The 21,220-nt window shown below is 48.4% G+C and overlaps 1 long non-coding RNA gene across 1 annotated transcript; it reads left to right on the top strand.

The window, feature by feature from the left end:
* The first annotated feature begins 17,062 nt into the window (after positions 1–17,062).
* On the top strand, positions 17,063–17,727 carry LOC123493854 (uncharacterized). Its single transcript, XR_006663255.1, has 2 exons — positions 17,063–17,483; positions 17,645–17,727. It is a non-coding gene; the product is annotated as an uncharacterized lncRNA (long non-coding RNA).
* Positions 17,728–21,220: the final 3,493 nt, after the last annotated feature.

The raw sequence follows: 21,220 nt of genomic DNA, 5'->3' as shown, positions 1-21,220 counted from the left end.
CCACCATAGTGGGTGGCTGACTTGTGGGCCTACTAAGTTGACAAGGACGGAGGGCTTTGTCAACTTAGTCAATATGAACGATTCTAGCTCTAGTGACCGTACAATGTCCATCCAACGGCCATAGTGCTTCTTCAACCTCTGGTCTTCTTGCTCCAGCTGCCCAAAGCAGCGCCGGTCGTGCCGCGTGCTCCTGCCTCTCGTGGCCGGCTGTGATGCCACAGAGGCCTCATCGCTCCCTACTACTCCCACCGCTGGCCCAGGGTATCCCTCTACTCACCCACACCCCCTGTTATTCTACGGCGACGGCAGCCTCACGCCGCAGCCGAACCAGTGAACCCTCATACTCCTCCCCGCGTGGGCATCCACTGCCGCGTCTTCCCCGGCTCTGCGTCTTCCCCGGCTCCGCGTCGTCCCCTTCCTAGGCCTCGCCGTCGTCCACCGCCTTGGTGCTCTCGGCGCGGCGTGGTCAATGTGGTCAACGACCGACTTCCATCGGAAGAGTACTATACCTGGAGAGGCTGACAGCTGGGTCCATGGCCACAGCCCAGTTTTTTTGTGATTTGCCAAGTAAGTCGCTTTGTCAGGCCTGTTGGGCTGCAAATCTTTCAAGACGAGGAGAGCTTCATTCGGCTGGCCGAGAAAATGGCCTATCAGTAATGAGAAATGGGCTGTACATTTTTAAAACACATCAAACCGGCAATTAGTTTCAAATATCTTTTTTTCATTTCGAGATTTTAAATTACATTAATTTTTATGCGTGGAGAATTTGTTGGATTTTATATTGATATACATTTATTTTTAAAATCAGTTTGAATGTGAGTCAAAATTTCGGGATTAAAAACAGTTCGGACTGCACCGAAATATGCAAAATTTCGTATAATTTTTTAACCGTGGCCACAATATGGGCTGTAATGCTAACAAAAAGAATATGGGCTCCAAAAAAACCTTAAGAATTAGCAAATGGGCTGTAAATTATTAGAAATAATGGCAGATGGGCTGTATGCTGTTTTCCACAGACTTGAGGCTTTCCTAAAAAAAGGTTGACGCACAAGCAGTGACTGTTGGATGTCCATCGAACGACCGTCGTGCTTCTTCAATCTCTGCTCGTCCTGCTCCAGCCGCTCAAACAAGCGCCGGCGGGACTGCCTGCTCCCTCCTCCCCGCGGCCGGCTGTGCTGCCGCGCAGGTCTCACTGCCCCACCGTACTCCCATCGCAATCCCTCTACTCACCCACACATGCTGTTATTCTCCGGCGATGGCAGACGAACCAGTAAACCCTCATACAGTCGTACTCCCCTCCGCGTGGGAAACAACTGCCGAGTCTTCCCTGCCTCCGTGTCGTTCCCTTCCTAGGCCTCGCCGTCATCCACCGCCCTAGTGATCTCGGCGCGGCCTGGTCAACGTGGTCAACGACCGACATGCATCTGAAGTGGACTGTACGTGGAGAGGCCGTCAGCTGGGTCCACGGCTGCACGCAAGGAAATGCCTCCTTATTACGCGCAAAATAATGATTCCTCCACCTGACATTAGGGACCCACCGAAAGGGCCTCTGTATTTTGCGAAAAAACGTTACCACCGCTGACAGCTCGGACCCACCAGCTATATCTTCGCACACAAGGAAGTGCCTCCTTATTACGCACAAAAAATGAATACTCCCCCTGTTAGCTGGGACCCAGTATAGTGGCAGGCTGACTTGTGGGCCTACTAATTTGACGGGGACGGAGGGCTTTGTCAACTTAGTCAATATGCACGATTCTAGCTCTAGTGACCGTACGATGTTTATCCAACGGCCGTTGTGCTTCTTCAACCTCTGGTCTTCTTGCTCCAGCCGCCCAAACCAGCGCCGCTCGTGCCTCGTGCTCCTGCCTCCCATGGCCGGCTGCGATGCGGCGGAGGCCTCACCGCCCCCTACTACTCCCACCGCTGGCCAGGCCATCTCTCTACTCACCCACACCCCCTGTTATTCTGCGGCGACGACAGCCTCACACCGCAGCAAACCAGTGAACCCTCGTACACCTCTACGCGTGGGCATCCACTGCCACGTCTTCCCCGGCTCCGCGTCGTCCCCTTCCTAGGCCTCGCCGTCGTCCACCGCCCTGGTGCTCTCGGCGCGGCGTGGTCAACGTGGTCAAGGAACGGCTTCCATTGGACGTGGACTGTATGTGGAGAGGCTGACAGCTGGGTCCACGGCTGCAGCAAGGAAGTGCCTCCTTATTACGTGCAAAATAATTATTCCACCACCTGGCAGCTGGGACCCACCGGACGGGCCACCGTATTTCGTGAAAAAAATGTTTCCCCTGAGTGTTGGGACCCACCAGCTACATCTTCGCACGCAAGGAAGTGCGTCTGGGCAAGAAAAAATGATTCGCCCCCCTTACTGCTGGGACCCACCAGCTACATCTTCGCAGGCAAGGAAGTGCCTGACAGTCGGGACCCACCTGGTCGAAGCGTACGTAGCGTTGTCATTCTGGTCGCGAACGTGTACGTACATATATACTGGTGGATGTAGAGGCGCGCACGTGTCGTAGTAGAGGCGCGTACGTGTCATAGTAGAGGTGCGCACGTAGCATGTACACGTATGTACAGCGGCCAGGGTGCAAGAAAGAAAATACGGCCACGTATGTGTACATATGGGCGGGGTCTCCAACGCCTACTCGCGCATACGTACGGCCAGGGCTCGTGTACATGGCTGGGTCGGAACGGAGAAACAGCGTCGTCGTCATGTTCATGGGGAGGCAACGGAATGCGTCGTGTATGGGGAGGCAACGAAATGCGTCGTGTTCATCGGGAGGCAACGGAACGCGTGGGAGCCAACCGGCTGGGTCAGAATGGAATGCGTGGTCGTGTTCATCGCGAGGGCTTGGACGGAATAGGCGATGGAAACGAGGCCTGGCATACCGCGCAACGGAGGAAATGGACCTCCTACATTCGGAACGGGGTCCTGTTGATCGGGAGGGGTGTGGCGTATCGCAAAACAGAGGAAACAGACCTCCTATGGTCGAAACGGGGTCCTGTTGATCGGGAGGGGTGTGGCGTATCGCAAAACGGAGGAAACGGACTTGTGTTGAAGCGCTACGGTCGAAACGCGGGTCCTGTTCATCGGGAGGGGTGTGGCGTACCGCAAAACGGGACTCCACGGGATACTGTTCATCTCCACCGTCAACCCCCTCCAGCCTCCACGGGCTACTGTTCATCCACCGTCGACCTCCTCCAGCCTCCACCTGCGACTATTCATCCATGGGCTCCTATTCATCCAGCCTCCACCACGCGCTACTCCACCGGCTACTGTTCAACCAGCCCTCTCCACAGGCTCCTGTTCAACCACCCCTCCACGAGCTACTGTTCATCCAGCCCTCCACGGGGTGGTCCTGTTCATCTTACCCTCCACGGGGTCCTGTTCATCCAGCCCCAACCGGCTCGATCGATCGGGGTCCTGTTCATCCAGAGGCAACACCACGGGGTCCTGTTCATCCACCCCCACCGGGAACTGTTCATCCAAACCCCCCAGCAACGCTCACTATTCATCCAGAGGCAGCATCGATCGGCTTCAGTTAGCAGCAGTAGCGAAGGAATCGCTCGATCGGGTTCAGTTAACAGCCATCGATCGATCGCTCAGGTTCAGTAACGCGTAGCCTGAAGTGCAATCGCTCGGGTTTAGTTAGAGCCCAACGCCTCGCTCGGGTTCAGTTAGAGCCAACGCCTCGCACACACGCGCGTACGTGTACAAGAGAAACGCACATCGTTCGGCCCCCGACCTCCCACCGTAACCGGGAACTCCCCGAAATTTTACTCACCCTCGCTTCTACCACAGTTTTTTCCGTCATGGACGGCCCAAAGAATGTCATGCAGCTGCGTCTCCGGCCCGCCCAGGACGAAAAGCCCATTTTCTATCATGATTTTTTGTCATAGAAGTAGGAGCCCACCACATCTATGATGATACCGGGTTTTGTCACAATTATCGTGATAGAAGTGTCATAAGTATGACAGAAAAAAAGTGGGTCTGTCCGGCTATATCGTGATAGAAGTGTCATAAGTATGACAGAAGTGTCATAAGTACAAGTGTCACAATTATCTATGATGACTATATCTCGTTGTGTCTCAAAGTGGGTCTGTCCGGCTCGGTGATCTCCATCCCAGAGCACATACTATCGGTTTAGCATCTCCATGCACATGACTTGTGAAACATAGTCATCAACCGAGTCGTATACTAGTCAAGGATATGTGTCCGCATAACCTTATCAACTAGGCACCATTAGAACAATCATCATACAATACATAGTTCCACAAACAAGTCACATACTCATTGATACATATCACTGATGATGTTCAAGGACAATGCAAAGGACTAATGAATACATATGGAAATATGATCATCACATGATTGCCTCTAGGGCATATCTCCAACACTCCAATGCGGCTTGCACCATGGATTAACAAGGGCCTGGATTGGTCGTCGTCCGAGAGGTCATGATGCTGCAGAAGTGCATCAAGAATATGATGGAGAAGAACACCAGTCTTGCTGATGTGATCCAGGTGATGCTTTTTCGCCGGATTCTCCCTGCCAGCGCCGGCCTCTCCACATGTGGGAGTTCAATCCGGGCTGGCCCTCGGACCCTGCAGCGATTCTTCGGCACGACGCATGAAGAGATTTGGAAGCTACTTTTCAAGGCCCAGAAGTCATGGCCAGAGATGACCGAAGACATCGGCCTCGACTGCGCTCATCCGGCCACTCCAGTAAGTTTTCTGATTTCCGAACATAACTTCAACTTGTAAATCCAAGGGGTATGCTGAGCTCTCCATTCTTCCCTCATGGCTGGACAAAGAAGGCGGAGTGGATCCGATGTCCGGCTCCGCTACCCGAAGACCTAGCCATTTCTCTGCTAACGAGGATGCTGGTCCCCGCGCCGTACTAGGCGCCGGAGAAGAAGGCCAAGAAGAAGGGCAAGGAGGCCAAAAGTGGCCTCCGCCATAAAGGTACTTCGGACGCTGTGTCTGGAGATACCAAAGCTCTCTCCTCCCACGAGGGAGATGAAGACGAAGAGGTGGAGGAGGAGGAGGAGGAAGAGAGCAATTCTCCTCTCAAGGAGGAGAAGAAGAAGAGGGCGGCCTCCGCTGACCTAGAGGCAGAGGTGTCCAAAAGGGGGAAGATATCCCTCTCGGATGGCTCGGACTCGGATGCCGAAGCCATCCCCCAGTGGCGCCCCAGGGCGAAGCCCCTGGCCGAACTGTAAGTATTCAAAGATACGATGCATATGTCCGGCCTTTTACAATTTGTAGGATAACATATCATTTATGTATTTCAGTCCGGCCTGTGATCTGCCCCAACAATCATTGTCTTCAGGGAACTCCCTGGCGCCGGGGATGTTGGAGAGCGAGACGCCTCCGTGAGCCTCTCTGCCACATGCCACGAATGACACCGAGGTGTTATCTCATAGTACCTCTCCGGGCCAGGGAGAGGTGCGAAAGGCCGCTAAGATGGCGCCAGAGGGTAATGCCCCGGCTGCCGAAAATATGGGGGGCACAACCCCCATGGAGACTGACGCCGAGGGGCCCAACCAGTCCGGTCCCCAGCCGAATGCCACTCCGGAGACCCATACGGCTCCGGAATCGAGCAAGCAACCCCCTTTGAAGGAGGGGGGAGTGCCGACTCCACCAGCGTCCTCCATCAATCCAGAGGCGCCGGACACTTTGAGGGAAGCACGCCGACGTGCTTCCATCGTGGAGGAGCACCGTACCCTGATGGGTACGGTGGTTGAGAAGGTTCAATCCGCCAAAAGCGGGCTGAACGAAGCTTGCACCAGCCTGTTAACAGGCTTTGAGGTATGCGATGTATTATTCATAGCCACTTTTGCATGTGTAAAAAATATGCCTGTGTATAGATAGTAGCTCCTGAGACTTTGTTCGGCTTTCGCAAAGAAGGGACGAACAGAGGATCGAGTAGTATTCGCAGGAGATAATATATGTGTCTATTTTGATAAACAGGCTTCACTATTAGCGGCCACCGCCATGCCGCCGAAGTGTCTGAGCTTAAGCGGAAGTTGGAGCGGGCTGATGAAGAAATCGTCCGCACCAACAAGCGTTTTGAGGAAACGCAAGGTATGGTTGGAAAAAATTAGTGACACACTTAAAGGAATATGTCAATACAGAGTCTAATCTCATGTGGTGCTGATCATATTTGCAGATAGGGCGACTGAGGTCGAGGACCTGAAGAGCGCCCTTGCCCAAGCCAAGGAGCAGGCGCGGGTGAGCCAAGTGGCCACTGACAAAGCGGCTGCAGATTTAGAGGCCGAGCAGGTTACCCGTCGTAGTTGTGAGGAGTAGGTGACCGAAGTGGCGCAGGCGCTCCAGGATGCCTCCAACAAGTGCGAGGCCTTGGAGGAGAGTAATAAGGCCCAAGCGGCCGAACTCTCCAAGGCTCTTCAAGAGGCAAAGGAGGCGCGGAGCAAGTCCCGGGCGGCTCGCGAGGAGATCAAGCAAGCCGGACAGATAGCGGCTAGTAAGCCTTTTCTTTTACAGATTATATTTGGTGATCGAAGATAAGCTTTGCTAAATCAACTATGGAGTGCTCCAGACGCCTTTGTGGATCTCCCGAGGAGTGCTGCCGACGCCGCACAGTATTTCCGGGCCCAAGAAGGGAACACAACGATGAAGCTCTTATGGTTGCAATACCTGGCGCCGAAGCGGCCAGCGCTGCTGAACAACTAGATGATGCAGCTGGTGGAGCTACATAGGATGTACGGTTTGGCCATGAAGGACATTATAGTCCGGCTATGGCCAGCCGGACCCATTCCTAGCAACTACTTCGGTCTGGTCAAGCGGCTCGTGTGACGCCTTGCCCCGAGTTGACGCTGTGAAGCGCTCGGCATGCATAGAGGGCGCGCGGATGGCCTTTCCCGTGTCAAGATGCACTGGGCGAAGATGAAGGCCGCCGTCATGGCAGTCGATGGTCCGCCCGAAGGCAAGGACTACCGCAAGTCGGAGCGATACTTTGATGACATCCTGGAGGGTGCCCATTTGATAGAGGGTCAATGCTCGAAGGATATTATTTTTGAGTGAATGTATCCGGGCGACCCAGATTGTGTGTTATGGAACAATGTCTTTATAATGTACTTGTGCCTTTATCTGAAATATTTTCCTCCAATGCGGCCGTATTTATTTCTGAAAGTTTACCAGTCGTCGGCTTCAGCCCCCATGTAGATACTACGGGGGTGTTCAGAATGACCACACTTGTCCCAACGTCTTGGTCCGTAAAGGAGGTGATCATGCAGCGAACTAGGCAATCAGACAATGTGGCTTTACAACTCTCACTTAGCCATAGGAGTTTGACAATGGGATTATAGGCGTAGCCCCTGGTGTTGTTCGGCTATCCGAACTTGGGTGCTTTAGACGCCTGACCGGGTGGAGGCCAGTCCTTCATAAAATACAGAAAAAATCGCGAGAGATTTAATAAGTCACCGAACCGCTGACCAGCTCTCGCCATATCATGACGGTCAGTTTTCAGCTTTCTCTACTGAGGTGTTTGACCGAACGAGCCGGAAACACAATCGCAGTAGTTCTCCCTTTACTACCTTAACCGAACAAGCGGAACGTAAGGTGGTAAGCACAGGAGCCGGGCAACCCAACTATTGACCAACAACATGATTCAGAGCTGATGCATATAATGCGGTATTCGGGACACCGAAGTGTACTATAAAAGTGTTCAGACTTTTTGTTTTTGAATATTTGTGGCCGAATGAAGCCCCTGGCAATTGATGCCAACCAGTCGTGAAGACGGAATACAGATTATGGAGTAGGCCAATACTGAATAATGTAGGACAAAGACTGCTTACGATATATTATGATTGATACGTCAAACATACTCTTACAGAGAATGCCATAATTATCAAGGCTATTTTACATGCCAAGAATTGGAGAACAAGGGAAATCTGTATACAAGTCCTAAAAAGGGAAAGATGATCTTGAAGATCCTTTGGACACTCTGCCGCACATTTGCGCCGCTTTTCGCCTTGGTGTATGATCCTTTGAGAGGATCAATGATCGATTATACATAAGGGGCCTGGAAAAGGGCCCTTGGTACCATCGAAAAGTGATGCGGGTTGTAAAGAACCTGAAAAATAAAAATAAGAAGAAAAAGGGAAGAATATGAGGGTCCGGATAGGGTCGAGCCGTACTGTGGACTTTGTTTTTAGTATGCCTCCGTCCATGCCCATGGTATCTTTAGTGTGTAGTTATGTACGCGCAGTACGTATGCCGCAATCAGGTTAGGGTTTTGACGGAGGCGGAATAGCTAATCAAGTTCTAGACGAGCTAGACTGTCATTCTGCAGGGTAGACCGGACTCGTTTGATAGTGTCCGGGGCTTGACTTCCGATATAGTATTCGGCTTGATAAGGCCACCCTGTACTTCAGCTGCTAGGGCTGCAGTATGCTCCTCAGTACAGAGGGAACGCTCCATGTTTCCATTGACTGTAATAATGCCGCGTGGTCTGGGCATCTTGAGCTTTAGATAAGCATAGTGCAGGACTGCATTGAAATGGGTGAGCGCGGTTCGTCCGAGCAATGCATGGTAACCACTGCGGAAAGGGACGATGTCAAAGATTAAATGTTCGCTTCGGAAGTTATCTGGTGAGTCGAAGACTACCTCCAACGTTATTGACCCTGTGCAGCAGGCCTCGACGCCGGGTATTACTCCTTTAAAGGTAGTTTTAGTGGGCTTGATTTTTTACGGATCACTACCAATTTTACGGACAGTGTCCTGATAGAGCAGGTTAAGACTGCTACCGCCGTCCATGAGGACTCATGTGAGGAGGAATCCGTCGATGATTGGGTCGAGGACCAATGCTGCCGAACCTCCATGACGGATACTGGTCGGATGGTCTCTGCGGTCAAAAGTGATCGGGCAAGCCGACCATGGGTTGAATTTTGGGGCGACTGGCTCTATGGCGTAAACGTCCCTTAGTGTGCGCTTGGGGATATGAATGACGTAAATCATATTCGCTGTTTTTACCTTGGGGGGAATTTATTTTGCCCCCCTATGTTTGATGGGTGCGGCTCATCATCATCCTCGCTAGGCGGCCCTTTCCCCTTATGTTCGGTGTTTATCTTACCGGCATGTTTAAAGACCCAACAATTTATGTTGGTGTGATTAGCGGGCTTGTCCGAGGTGCCATGAATCTGGCAGGGCCGATCTAGTATTCTGTCCAAACTGGATGGACCATCTTTGTTTCCTTTGAATGGCTTCTTCCGCTGACCGGGTTTAGAGCCACTGAATCCGGCGTTGACCGCCGTGTCTTCGGTATCTTTGTTGTTGCTTCGATGCTTGTGTTTGTTGCCTCGTGGCTTGCCGTTGCCATCTCTGGCTTCGGAGGTGCCAGGGTCGCTGGTGCTGTTGCTTCTACGAGCTAGCCAGCTATCTTCTCCCGCGCAAAAGTAGGTCATAAGTGCGGTGAGATCTGCCATGGACTTCGGTTTTTCTTGGCCGAGGTGTCGGGCAAGCCACTCATCATGGACGCTGTGTTTAAAGGCCGCGAGGGCTTCGGCGTCCAGAAAATCGACAATTTGGTTCCTTTTAATTAAGAACCTGGTCCAGAGTTTCCGGGCTGACTCTCCGGGTTGCTAGACTATGTGACTAAGGTCATCGGCGTCTAGAGGCCGAACGTAGGTACCTTGGAAGTTGTCTCTAAAGGCATCTTCCAAATCTTCCCAGCTACCAATGGAGTTTTCTAGGAGACTGTTTAACCAGTGTCGTGTTGGTCCCTTGAGTTTTAGGGGGAGGTACTTGATGGCGTGGAGATCGTCACCGCGAGCCATGTCGATGTGGAGAAGAAAATCTTCGATCCATACTGCGAGATCTGTAGTTCCATCGTACGATTCAATGTTCACGGGTTTAAACCCTTCTAGGAGCTGGTGCTCCATTACCTCATCGGTGAAGCATAAGGGGTGTGCGGCGCCTCTATATCGGGCAACGTCACGACGCAGTTCGGACGAAGTCCGTATGCGGTTCTTGGCCCGGGTGACGTTTTGCCTGTCGCACCAGGCCTGATGGTCGTCTTCTCGCGTTGGGGCACGCCCCCTTGATCCATAGATTTATCTGGCTTGGCCTGCTCTATTGTCCAGGTCATGTCATAGGTCATAGGTGTATCCTGGTGCCGCTGTCTCTCTGCCTCTATGGCGAGGTGGTGCAAGTTGATGTTCGGCGTAGGTGGCCGCTTTATCTCGCCCATGTGGTGGGCGGTCTGGTTCATCAGCACGGTCATGTCTTGACGGTATGGGCTCGAGGGCCTCGTCGTCAAATTGTGGTTGTAGCTGACGCTTCGGATAACTCTTTCCTGGGCGTTGAAGGCCATACTCTTGGCAGATAGGACCTGGGTCCATCTGTCGTTGAGTGTATCATGTTCGTCTTGGAGCTGTTGCTGCTTCTTTTTTAGGCTTCTTGCCATAGCGATTAGCTAGCGCTTAAAGCGCTCCTGCTTGAGTGGTTCCTCTGGCACGATGAAGACTTCGTCATCGAGGCTCACATGATCCTCGGAGATCAGTAGATAGTTACTATCCTCCGAGTCCTCGTTCCCGACCGGATCGTCAGGGTTAACTTGTCCTTCCTCCCAACCATCCTGTTCGGATGTTGGATCGACGGGGGCTTCGGGGTCTTCGGCGTTCTCTGTAGTATTATTGTCTCCGGTGCCGGCATTGCTGTCTTTATCGCGACGCAATTATGAGCGGCGCTGCTAACGTCGACGCTTTGGAGGTGCCTCAGCAGGCTTGTCCTCAACCGGATCCTTCCTGCCGTCGTCGTCATCCTCTTTGGGTGTGTCCACCATTTACGCGTCATATGTGGAGGTGGCCGTCCAACGTCCGATAATGGGCGGGTCTTGGCCTTGTTCGTCTCCGGCATCGTCATCCATGCCATCGATGTCTTCGGAGGCGTAGTCCAGCATGTCAGTTAAATCTTCGACAGTGGCTATGAATTGGGTGGTGGGTGGGAAGCAAAATTCCCTTCTTTCATCCCGTAGTCTGGGCTGGGCGTGATTCGGAGGTGACTCCTGTGTGATGGCGAGGGATCGCATTAAGTCCAGAGCCTCGTTTAAGAGTGAGGTTTGGACAGGGAAACGAGAGTCTGCGGGGCTGGCCGGGGTGAAGGCCTCCTAGCCATGCTTGCTCGGCGTGGACTTCGAGAGTTCGGATCTGGAGTCCGGGGCCGCGTCCGGCCTTTCAATGATAGGGGAACCCAGTCTGATTCCGAGTTCGCCGTGGACACAATCGCCTCCTGATCCTCGATAGTGCGGTTTGCAACGGAGAGTCCGGTGGGCTCCAAACTCCCATCTTCGGACCAGGTGGTTTGCTCCAGATCTAAGGCCAGAGGGGTGGTCGGGGCCGCGAACCCTTCGAAGATCAAGTCTCCTCAGATATCGGCGACATAGTTTAGGTTCCCAAAACTGATCTGATGACCAGGGGCGTAGCTGTCGATTTGTTCAAGGTGGCCAATTGAGTTGGCACGCAGAACGAAGCTGCCGAACACAAAAATCTGGCCGGGGAGGAAAGCTTCCCCGGAAACGGCATCATTGTTGATGATCGAACGAGCGATCGAACCTTCTGTCGATGGCACAGTGGAACTCTCAATTAAAGCACCAACGTCGGTGTCAAAACCGGCCGCTCTCGGGTAGGGGTTCCCGAACTGTGCGTCTGAGGATCGAAGGTAACAGGAGACAGGGGACACGATGTTTACCCAGGTTCGGGCCCTCTTAATGAAGGTAATACCCTACTTCCTGCTTGATTGACTTTGATGAGTATAGGGGTTACAAGAGTTGATCTACCTCGAGATCGTAATGGCTAAACCCTAGATGTCTAGCCTGTATGATTATGATTGTCTCTACGGACTAAACCCTCCAGTTTATATAGACACCGGAGGGGCCTAGGGTTGTACAGAGTCGGTTTACAGAGAAAGGAAACTACACATCCGGATGCCAAGCTTGCCACCCATGCAAAGGAGAGTCCCATCCGGACACGGGGGGAAGCCTTCTATCTTGTATCTTCACGGCCCACCAGTCCGGCCCATGTCACATAGCCCGGACGCACGGGGACCCCATAATCCAGGACTCCCTCACCCACCATGGCCATCGCACATGAAGGACTTGCCTCACTTGGGTAGATCTTCACGAAGTAGGCGATCTCCTTGCCCTTACAAACTCCTTGGTTCAACTCCACAATCTTGACGGAGGCTCCCAAGTGACACCTAACCAATCTAGGAGACACCACTCTCCAAAAGGTAATAGATGGTGTGTTGATGATGAACTCCTTGCTCTTGTGCTTCAAATGATAGTCTCCCCAACACTCAACTCTCTCACACAGATTTGGCTATGGTGGAAAGATGATTTGAGTGGAAAGCAACTTGGGGAAGGCTAGAGATCAAGATTCTTGTGGTTGGATTGGAATGTCTTGGTCTCAACACATGAGTAGGTGGTTCTCTCTCAGAAAATGAGTAGTGGAAGTGTAGGCACGTTCTGATGGCTCTATCTTGAATAGAGAAGGGGGTGGAGGGGTATATATAGCCTCCACAAAAAATCTAACCGTTACACACATTTGACCCAACTCGGTGAGACCGAATAAGTGAACTCGGTGAGACCGATTCAGTTCAAAATGTGAACGTTAGGATTCTCGGTGGGACCAACATGATCAACTCGGTGGGACCGATGTGCTAGGGTTAGGGTAAAACCTTATCTCGTTTTGACCGACTACACAAACTTGATGAGACCGATTTCAGTAATAAGCAAACAGAGAGTTGGTCAGGAAAACTCGGTGGGACCGATCGCTCCTTTCGGTGATACCGAAACATTACGAAAGGGAGACAGAGAGTTTGCATTGCAAACTCGGTGGGACCGATCACTCATTTCGGTGATACCGAAACATTACGAAGGGAAACAGAGAGTTTGCAATCCCATCTCGGTGAGACCGAAATCCCTATCGGTGAGACCGAACTGATTAGGGTTTCTGGCTATGGCTATGTCAAAGGAACTCAGTGGCGCCGGATGGATCAAATCAGCGGGGCCAAGTTTGACTTTAGGTTTAGGACATATTTGGATTTGAGAAAGTGGTTGAGGGCTTTGGAGCATATCACTAAGCATTTTGAGAAAGTAGACCATTAAGCAACACCTCATCCCCTTTTAATAGTACTAGATGACCAGTTGCGCCAAATGGCGCAAAGACCCATTTAAAACCATGTTCGTGTTGAAAATATTTGCATTTTTTCAATAACCGTATATTTGAGTACATTTGGTAAGAACTTATACCCCTATACATAAAGGAAATTAAATGCAAATATTTTCTGAAGGTAATAATGCCACAAATTAGATCATCGGTAGGTCAAGATAGTTGAGTCTGCAATTAGGAACTCCGAGTAGCTGTAAACTTGCATTAAAAAAGAGTAAACCCAAGTGACACAATAAAATGTACTTAATATATGAACTCGTGAACATTTGTACAGGAGAAGTTAATAGAAATAGTGGTCAATTACATCATATAATTTGGTTCTATACTCTTGTGTATATATCCTGAGTGCTACCCCTTTGTGATCAACTCTTTGTCCTTCGAATCGAATGGCACGGCTACTGCCCCTTGTGGAAAAAGGAAGGACTCTATAATACCCGTAAACGTAAACTTATAATTGCAAAAATAAATGCCACAAGCACCATATATAAGGATATATTACAAAATACAATGCAGTTCATAGGCTCATTCTTCAATTGACATTCTGGACATCATCAAAATTATGAGGTATTATTGTGAATTGCAAAACTTCTAAACCAGGTGCTAGCCTCCGAACATCCTTCAGTATGTACCTACCACAAATTATAGTCAGATTAATAAAATATATATCCCTTTTTAGAAGCGAAAATACACAACCATCTAAAATAGAGAAACTTGGCGGCATGCGGCATAAAGAAGATATTGCTCATGCTTGCTTGAGACAAGGAATATAGCTAAAGAATTTCCAAACCTTGAGAACGAACTACAATAAACAACCAAAAAATCTAATATTCTACATATGTTGGACACATGGATGTTACTACAAAAAGGGAAGGCATCAACAAGCATAAGTATCTCATTTTTAGCTACCAATATTAGCAAATATTCTGTTATGGGAAACTATTTAATGGTAGAAACTCTAAAAGACGCAAAGTCATTCGTTTCACATCATCATCTTGCTGGTGACCAAATAAACACTATTGTTTCATGTGTAGTTCAAGGCTGTATTTCAGAAAGTCTAACTGTGTCTGGAAAAAAAACTTGAAACCAACACTGTAAAAAAAAGCGTGCCTAAAACTGTCAAAAATTTGAACCTAGTCCAAGCACTTCCTAAAATACCTTGTTATGTTCTCTATGAGTGCACTCATTAATCTGTCAGCTGGTGTCATAAAGAGCATCGGCGAGACAATTTTTACTATGCGGCAGCTAGTGTCATGTAAAAAGGGGTGGAATCATTAGGTAAGGATTTTGCATCCCTGAGCATAACTAATAAGGATATTGCACTACCTCCTGGTTGTCCTACCAGTAAACAATCATATCAACATATCAACCACATAGTTGCTGGGAAAACAATGGTTTCTAGGTGGGTTTTTAGCACCAACCCTTAGAATGTCGCAATGTTACTCATGCTGATACATCAACTCTATTCAACAGTGTACCAAAAATGTCTTGCTTCAGACAGAGATAATGAATTAACAATTCCATCCTATGTTTTTTCAACCCAGCAATTCTTAATGTTGCATGACCTTGTGGAGTGAGGTAGATATTACAAAATTCTATGAAAGAATACCAGCCAAAATGGCAAAAGAAAAGAAAGTTCAGCAGAGCAGAGAGAGTACAAAATTCATTATTACTTGGAAGTGAAACATGTTCATTAACTAGGGGAGGCATGGTGTCATCTGTTTTCAATGGCCTGAAATCAATCCAACAAGCTTCATCTACCAACGAGATAACCCATTAGGCCTTTTAACACTCTGCATCATCATCCCATCTGATCTGTCAGGCTGACAGCCAGCGAACAATACTTCAGCTTTGCACATGATTTAAGGACAATCTAATGGGAGCAATCATAGCAAAGTAAATCAACAGTGAATTGTTGTTTTTTCTTTTTTGGAGACATCTCCTACGATTAAAATACCTATCCATAACAATCAATATAAGGCATTGTGAGCAGATAAACATTATTGTTTCATTATCTCCCAACAAGCTAGATCAAAAGCATTAACCAACTTAGTGTGTGCCTAGCCTTACAGAATATCATAGCACAGACATTCATTGAAGAAGACAAATGATTATAAACTCTGAGCCAGTCACACTAGCACAAAAACATGATAAACCTTGAAAAAAATACCAGCTCGAAGGTATGGAGGCAAAAGCATCAAAGGTATATGGGGAAGAACTCACCAGAGCAAAACCAATGGAACAATTAGTAATCCCACTTACATGCAGCACCAGCGGAACCAATGATAAATTTAGACCAGTGCTTCAGCAAGAAATTACTTCACCACAATGGCAACCAACCACAACTCCTTTAAAGATGACTATAATGAATTTAACACGGTAGTAGTTTCGTTTCCACAAGTGAAACAATGAAGAAGCTTATTGTATAAGTTTACTTAATTTGGTCGCAGTAAGCTAAGTATTTATGTGCACAAAATAGGGAGGCACACTTTCTTTAGACCTGATTACTGAATGGCAGGTACTAACTGAAGTAAACCAAGCATGTATGTGCTTTGAATATTCACAATTGCCAGTAAACAAAGTAACTAACTATATTTACCAAAATGTACAATGCCCAAGCTCAGTGAGGGAAACAAACACAAGGAATAGAGGTCGCACACCTGAAACCTGCTGAAGTTTGCGTCGGTCTCCCTCCCAAGGGCCAATCCAGAAACAAAATCAGCAAGCTATGTGCCTCCATGGCAAGTTTTCCATCTATAATTGAGAAGCACCTGCAAAGATGGAATAGACATCAGCCATAAATCACAAGTTCTAGGCAAAGAAAGAGAATTCCTATAAAGCAAGTATCAAAACATTGCTCCCTTCAAGATGCTGTCCCCTCTGCATCATAACATTTTTTTCCCGACCTTTGAAGACACTGCACTGAACCCTCTTCAGCAAATAGAGCATAGATTCATGAAGAGCTCCAGAAGAGATTAAATGGGTACAAATGACCATTACACATGTCATGAGTTAAATAGGTTCGTTATGGTGACAGGAGCAAAAGCAAGTATACTATAAGGAATTAATTACGATATGGGATTACAACTTTGAGAAAACACTAAATAGGGAGAAATAAAATGGTACCTAAGCAAATCGGAAGAGCGGCGACAGAATAATAAGGTACATAGATATTAGAGGTAAATTGTTATCCGAAAATATATACATGGTTCAATCTTATTTCAGAAATTAAAATTTTGATTTTTTATGTGACCCACATTATAGAATAAGTGCTAACCTTTTGACGAGTCCTATGCAATATCAGGAATCTAGATCCAACCAATGCACTCGACTTGCCCTGCAAATATATACATGGTTCAGAGTTATTTTCAGAAATTAGGATTTCAGCCACAGTTGCAACTCCAACACTAAAAAGAACTGACCATTCATCTTTTAGAAGTTTGGACAGAAACAAAGAACAATGCTTACCTGATAGAAACCAACAGAGTTGAAACATAGACTCTGATTGAGAAGCCAAATTGAGATGCCATTGAGCACTCCAAATCCCATGAAGGTCCTTCCATAGAAAGATTTGTGCTCAAAGGGCTTCATACATAATGCCACATGAAGTCAATAGAATGGAACAAAGAGATGCCAGGCTGTCAACATCGTTGCTGCACAATAAAGAATAAGGGTGAGTAAACTTTTAGGGTAAACCAATCTACTTTTGTTTTTCTAATATGTTTAGACTACTACTCTTTCCTTCTCAAAATATCATTTGATAACTGGTACAACACAATCTCACTCTAGCTCCTTCTGCTTGACATATTCATTTCAGTAAGTCACCCTAGCTGAGTGGCTGTATCATTCGAGTTAAGCTCACGGCTTGTTTATTTTGTTTTAACCATGGTGTGTTAAAACCCACAATACCTATCCATACCGAAAAACAAAATTTGCAGCTTGCACTAACCAACATAGTTTTTTTTTCCTGAATTTACACTTGCAATACAACATACCAAAATGGATGCGGTAGTTACATGGAGTAATTAGGCTGTTGAAAATAATATGTAAATCTATCGATGCTCCAAGTATATATTAATTAAAAGCCAACCTAGTGTAATTTTAATTTAAGAATAATATAGCATTGACCCTGCGATATACTTGTATGCGGATTTTCTCAGAATCACACTTGCTTCGCTATTTTGTACACCGGCACGCTCTCTTCCATACTAAGCATATGTTGGCTACTTCAGTAGCACCTATCCATATCTTCACTTTGCTAGGATATCCGCTGGAAGAGAAGAAGTGAAGACTCTGTTCTTCAACTTTGTTGCCTATGCATACATACACATATTCAGTTGACGAAACATGGTTTACTTTATACTTACACACATGATCCTAAATCTGAGAAACCAGAAATGGCCTAGTAAAGTTACAACCTTTGAACACATACCTTATTTTGCCAGATGGTGTGCAGTGTGATGGCCACGAACAACAAGACCTGGACCAAAATACCGAAGATGATTCCCATCCAAAGGCCCTGCCCACCTGTATAAGGAAGCAAGTGAAGGCAAGTTCAAAAGCAAGCATGAGAACACATGATAACCAAGCTAATATGTTCACTGTTTGTTCTTTTTTCAGAAGGGGATGACCCTGGCCTCTGCATAAGTGATGCACACAACAAGTATTCGCTGATGCATACCAAAACATTTTGTGGCTTCACATCCCTGTGACAGACTCCGGGAACAGTAATGAATGTACACGAGCCCCCTGAATAGACACCAACAATGTAGAATTGACTTAGAATAGTTGCACAATGGAAGACACACATTTCACATTTATTCATTGACAATTCACAAACCTGATAGGTGTAAATCTTGATGTAGATAAGTGACATCCCCTGTTTGGCATTACTGTAGTTCTTAAACCCGCGGTAGAGCGTCTCCGGGACATACTCCATGACAAGGTTCAGAAATAGCTCACTCCACTTGTGGTTGAGAAGAAGCAGTGCTTGAGGGAGACAACATTGGAATGGTTAATCGAACGCATAAGCTGCAGCTCCCGATAGTACCTTCTTAGTGGCCACCGTCTTCCCAGTTTCCAAGCATTTAGCTTACACATGCAACCATTTCGCTAAACATCAGGCTGGTAATGGACAACACAAACAGAGAAACAAACATTGTCTAGAGCAATCACCTGAAAGACGGCACCAAACGAACCAGTGCCCAAAATGTGCTCTGCCATGTAGCTTTTGAGTTCCATCTGGTTTCATCCTTTCCAGGTCTGAATTTTGAGCAGGCAAATAAACTCGTCTCATGGAGCAGCAACTGCCAAACCCACCTTCTTTTGGCACTCTGGTTTTCCATCACATGGCTTCTTTGTCCAGTGATTTTCAGGAAGGTGGCAATCTCCCAACATACTTCTCATAACAACTAACAGGAAATGCCGTTCCAACCAGTGTGACCACCAGCAGAACCCATTCGGACTTCCATGGCCTTATCCTCTATTATATATTTATGTGAAGACTGGTTAGTGAAATAGGCAAAGTAGTAAAGTAATTGATTTGTGTATCATAAGTACAAATTTCTGATTACTGCGAGTAATCAGTAGTAGTAGCATTTGGGACGAAATTTCAGTTTGGACTCAACAACTCATCTCACTAAGGCAATAGTGGCTGTAAAACTCAGGCCAAGAGACACAAGGGAAACATAAGAGGCGGACAGCGCACATGTCACCGGCCTAAGCTCGACCGCATGTTGTCCTCGTTTCCTCCAACTCGCGGGCGGCGTGCGGAGGCAGGGGAGGAGTCACCGCTGGCGAGCAAGAGGGATAGGAAGAGGGCAAATCAGAGGGAGCAAAAGGGGCAGAAGGAAGACCAGCGAAGGCGACGACGACATCCTCCCTCAACTCCTTGGCGACCAGATGAAGCAGCTGGCCAAGCTCCAGCAAACCGTTAGGCTGGCGATAGAGGATCTCTGCATTGCTCTTTGACCGAACTCCCCTCTGTCGACCAGCTTCTTCGGGCTGATTCACTGCCTCCAAGGGGCTGATACCCTCGTGCTCCACGTGCAACTACTCCACTGTCGTCCACCGCGGGCTCCCGCACCAACTAGGAGCTTGTCTGTCAGTGTTCTAGGAACAGGGGTACCCAGATCTGCCTGCCTGCGGCCCATGGCGTGGCTTCCTCGACGGCCTGGTATGGCCCAGCAGCAAGGCCTCCAAGACAAGACCAACGCGAGGGCCCCGGCCTCGTGAGGAGAACGACGCCAAGACCTCCAGAGGGGAGGCCTCCCAGGCGGCCTCCCGAGGAGCGGAGATTTCTATGCAGGTACCCAGCCTCACGAGGCTGCGATGACGTCAGCCATGACGACCATGGCCAGGCGGGTGCCAGCGGGCGAACATGAGGCAGTTTCCCTTTCGGTGCTAAGGGAGCAAGGACGGGCTCGGGTCCCCGAGGAATCCCCCAAAGGTTTCCATTCCGGTGCAACAAGACCAAGACCATGAGCTCGGCAGGACGAATGTCATCACCGAGCCAACCGCTGCGTCATGACCAGAAGCTTTGCAGGCGGAGACCACCTTTCGTGAGGATTAGATGTACTTCTTGTCCCCTTTCAAATTGGCCAGTTTGGGATCCCTTCCCGCCTAAGTTTTGAGGGAAGAGGACCGAGACCACTATAAATATAGGTTAGCCACCACCATAGAGGGGGATCAGATCCTTTCCACCCTTCCCACCATAGCCCTTGCGAGGCTGTTCATCCTCTATACTTGTTCATCCTCAGTCCCTCGTGAGGCCAATCCACCACAAAGCAGGAGTCACTACTGCAGGATGCTGCTAACGCGACACTATGATCAGAGACCCTTCGACGAAACTATGTGCGATGGAATAATCACAAACGGTGGTGTAAAATAACCGTCAAAAAAGGTACAAAACATTTGCGATGGAGGATGCATCAAACACGGTTCAGATTTTAGTTGTGTGTGTGATGCAGGGCATATGGTTCAGCTCAATTAACTGTTTGCGATGAGGAGGAACAAAAGAAACGAGCAGCCAGATGAAGGTGTGTGCGATGTACATCATACGGTTCACTCGGATGAACTATTTGTGATTAGGCAACACAAAAGAAACGGTCAGCCCGATCAAGGTGTGTGCGATGTACAACATACGGTTCACTCGGATGAACTATTTGTGATTATGCAAGAGAACAGAAACGGTTCAATATAACAAGATGTGTGTGATACGCGGCAAACAGGTCTGTAATCAGAAATGTGTGCGGAGACCGATAATAACGCAGACGATTGCTTCTAATAAGACGTATGTGATATGCTCTGTCTACACAACATCTATTGGCCATTGTGGGACGGGCGGTCATCCGGATACGCCATAAGGATGTGAAGAGGCATTCCTATCAGCAAGGACTAGTTGTTCCACCAGTAGCTCATGTAAGAAAACTATCAAGTTAAGTGTGCTCAGGCTGGAGCAACCATCGGATGGGTGACTGGATGGGAAGTTGTGTCGATGTTAAATTAGCTGATGGGATGGGTCATTTCGGTCAAATGACCGAAATGCCCCATTCCCTCAGCTAATTTAACCTCGAGGTCCTTATTTTTTATTTTTTATTATTTTTTAACACATGTTAAAGAAGGTCTACCACATTACTTTTTGATAATGTGCGATACGTGGCATACAGTTGATCCATCCGACCTGTTTGTGACAGAATAGGACGTGTGTGTTGTGGGCAAACGCTTGCTAGTATTCAACCGTTTGGGATTGATGAATTCATCATCGACTGGTTCCCTAGTGTGGTCCGTGTTCATCTCATCATCATCTACTTCTTGTGCTAGCTCGATGCTAAGTTTCCATTAATTGATGGTGTTTTATGAACACGCCATCGTTTCCCGCCATATCCTCACCTGTTTCCCGCCACCATGCTATATTGCGCATAGGGAGCGCGCGACGCACGGAGGTGACAAGCGCAGCCTGTAGGACATCCACCTTTTCCAAGCATGCCAACCCACCAAAGCGCCGCCTCTGCCATCAACCT

Source organism: Aegilops tauschii, chromosome 5 (genome assembly GCF_002575655.3).
Source record: "Aegilops tauschii subsp. strangulata cultivar AL8/78 chromosome 5, Aet v6.0, whole genome shotgun sequence".
Taxonomy (NCBI): Eukaryota; Viridiplantae; Streptophyta; class Magnoliopsida; order Poales; family Poaceae; genus Aegilops; species Aegilops tauschii.
The sequence above is the reverse complement of the archived record's forward strand: the minus strand, read 5'-3'. Positions and strand labels throughout refer to the sequence as shown.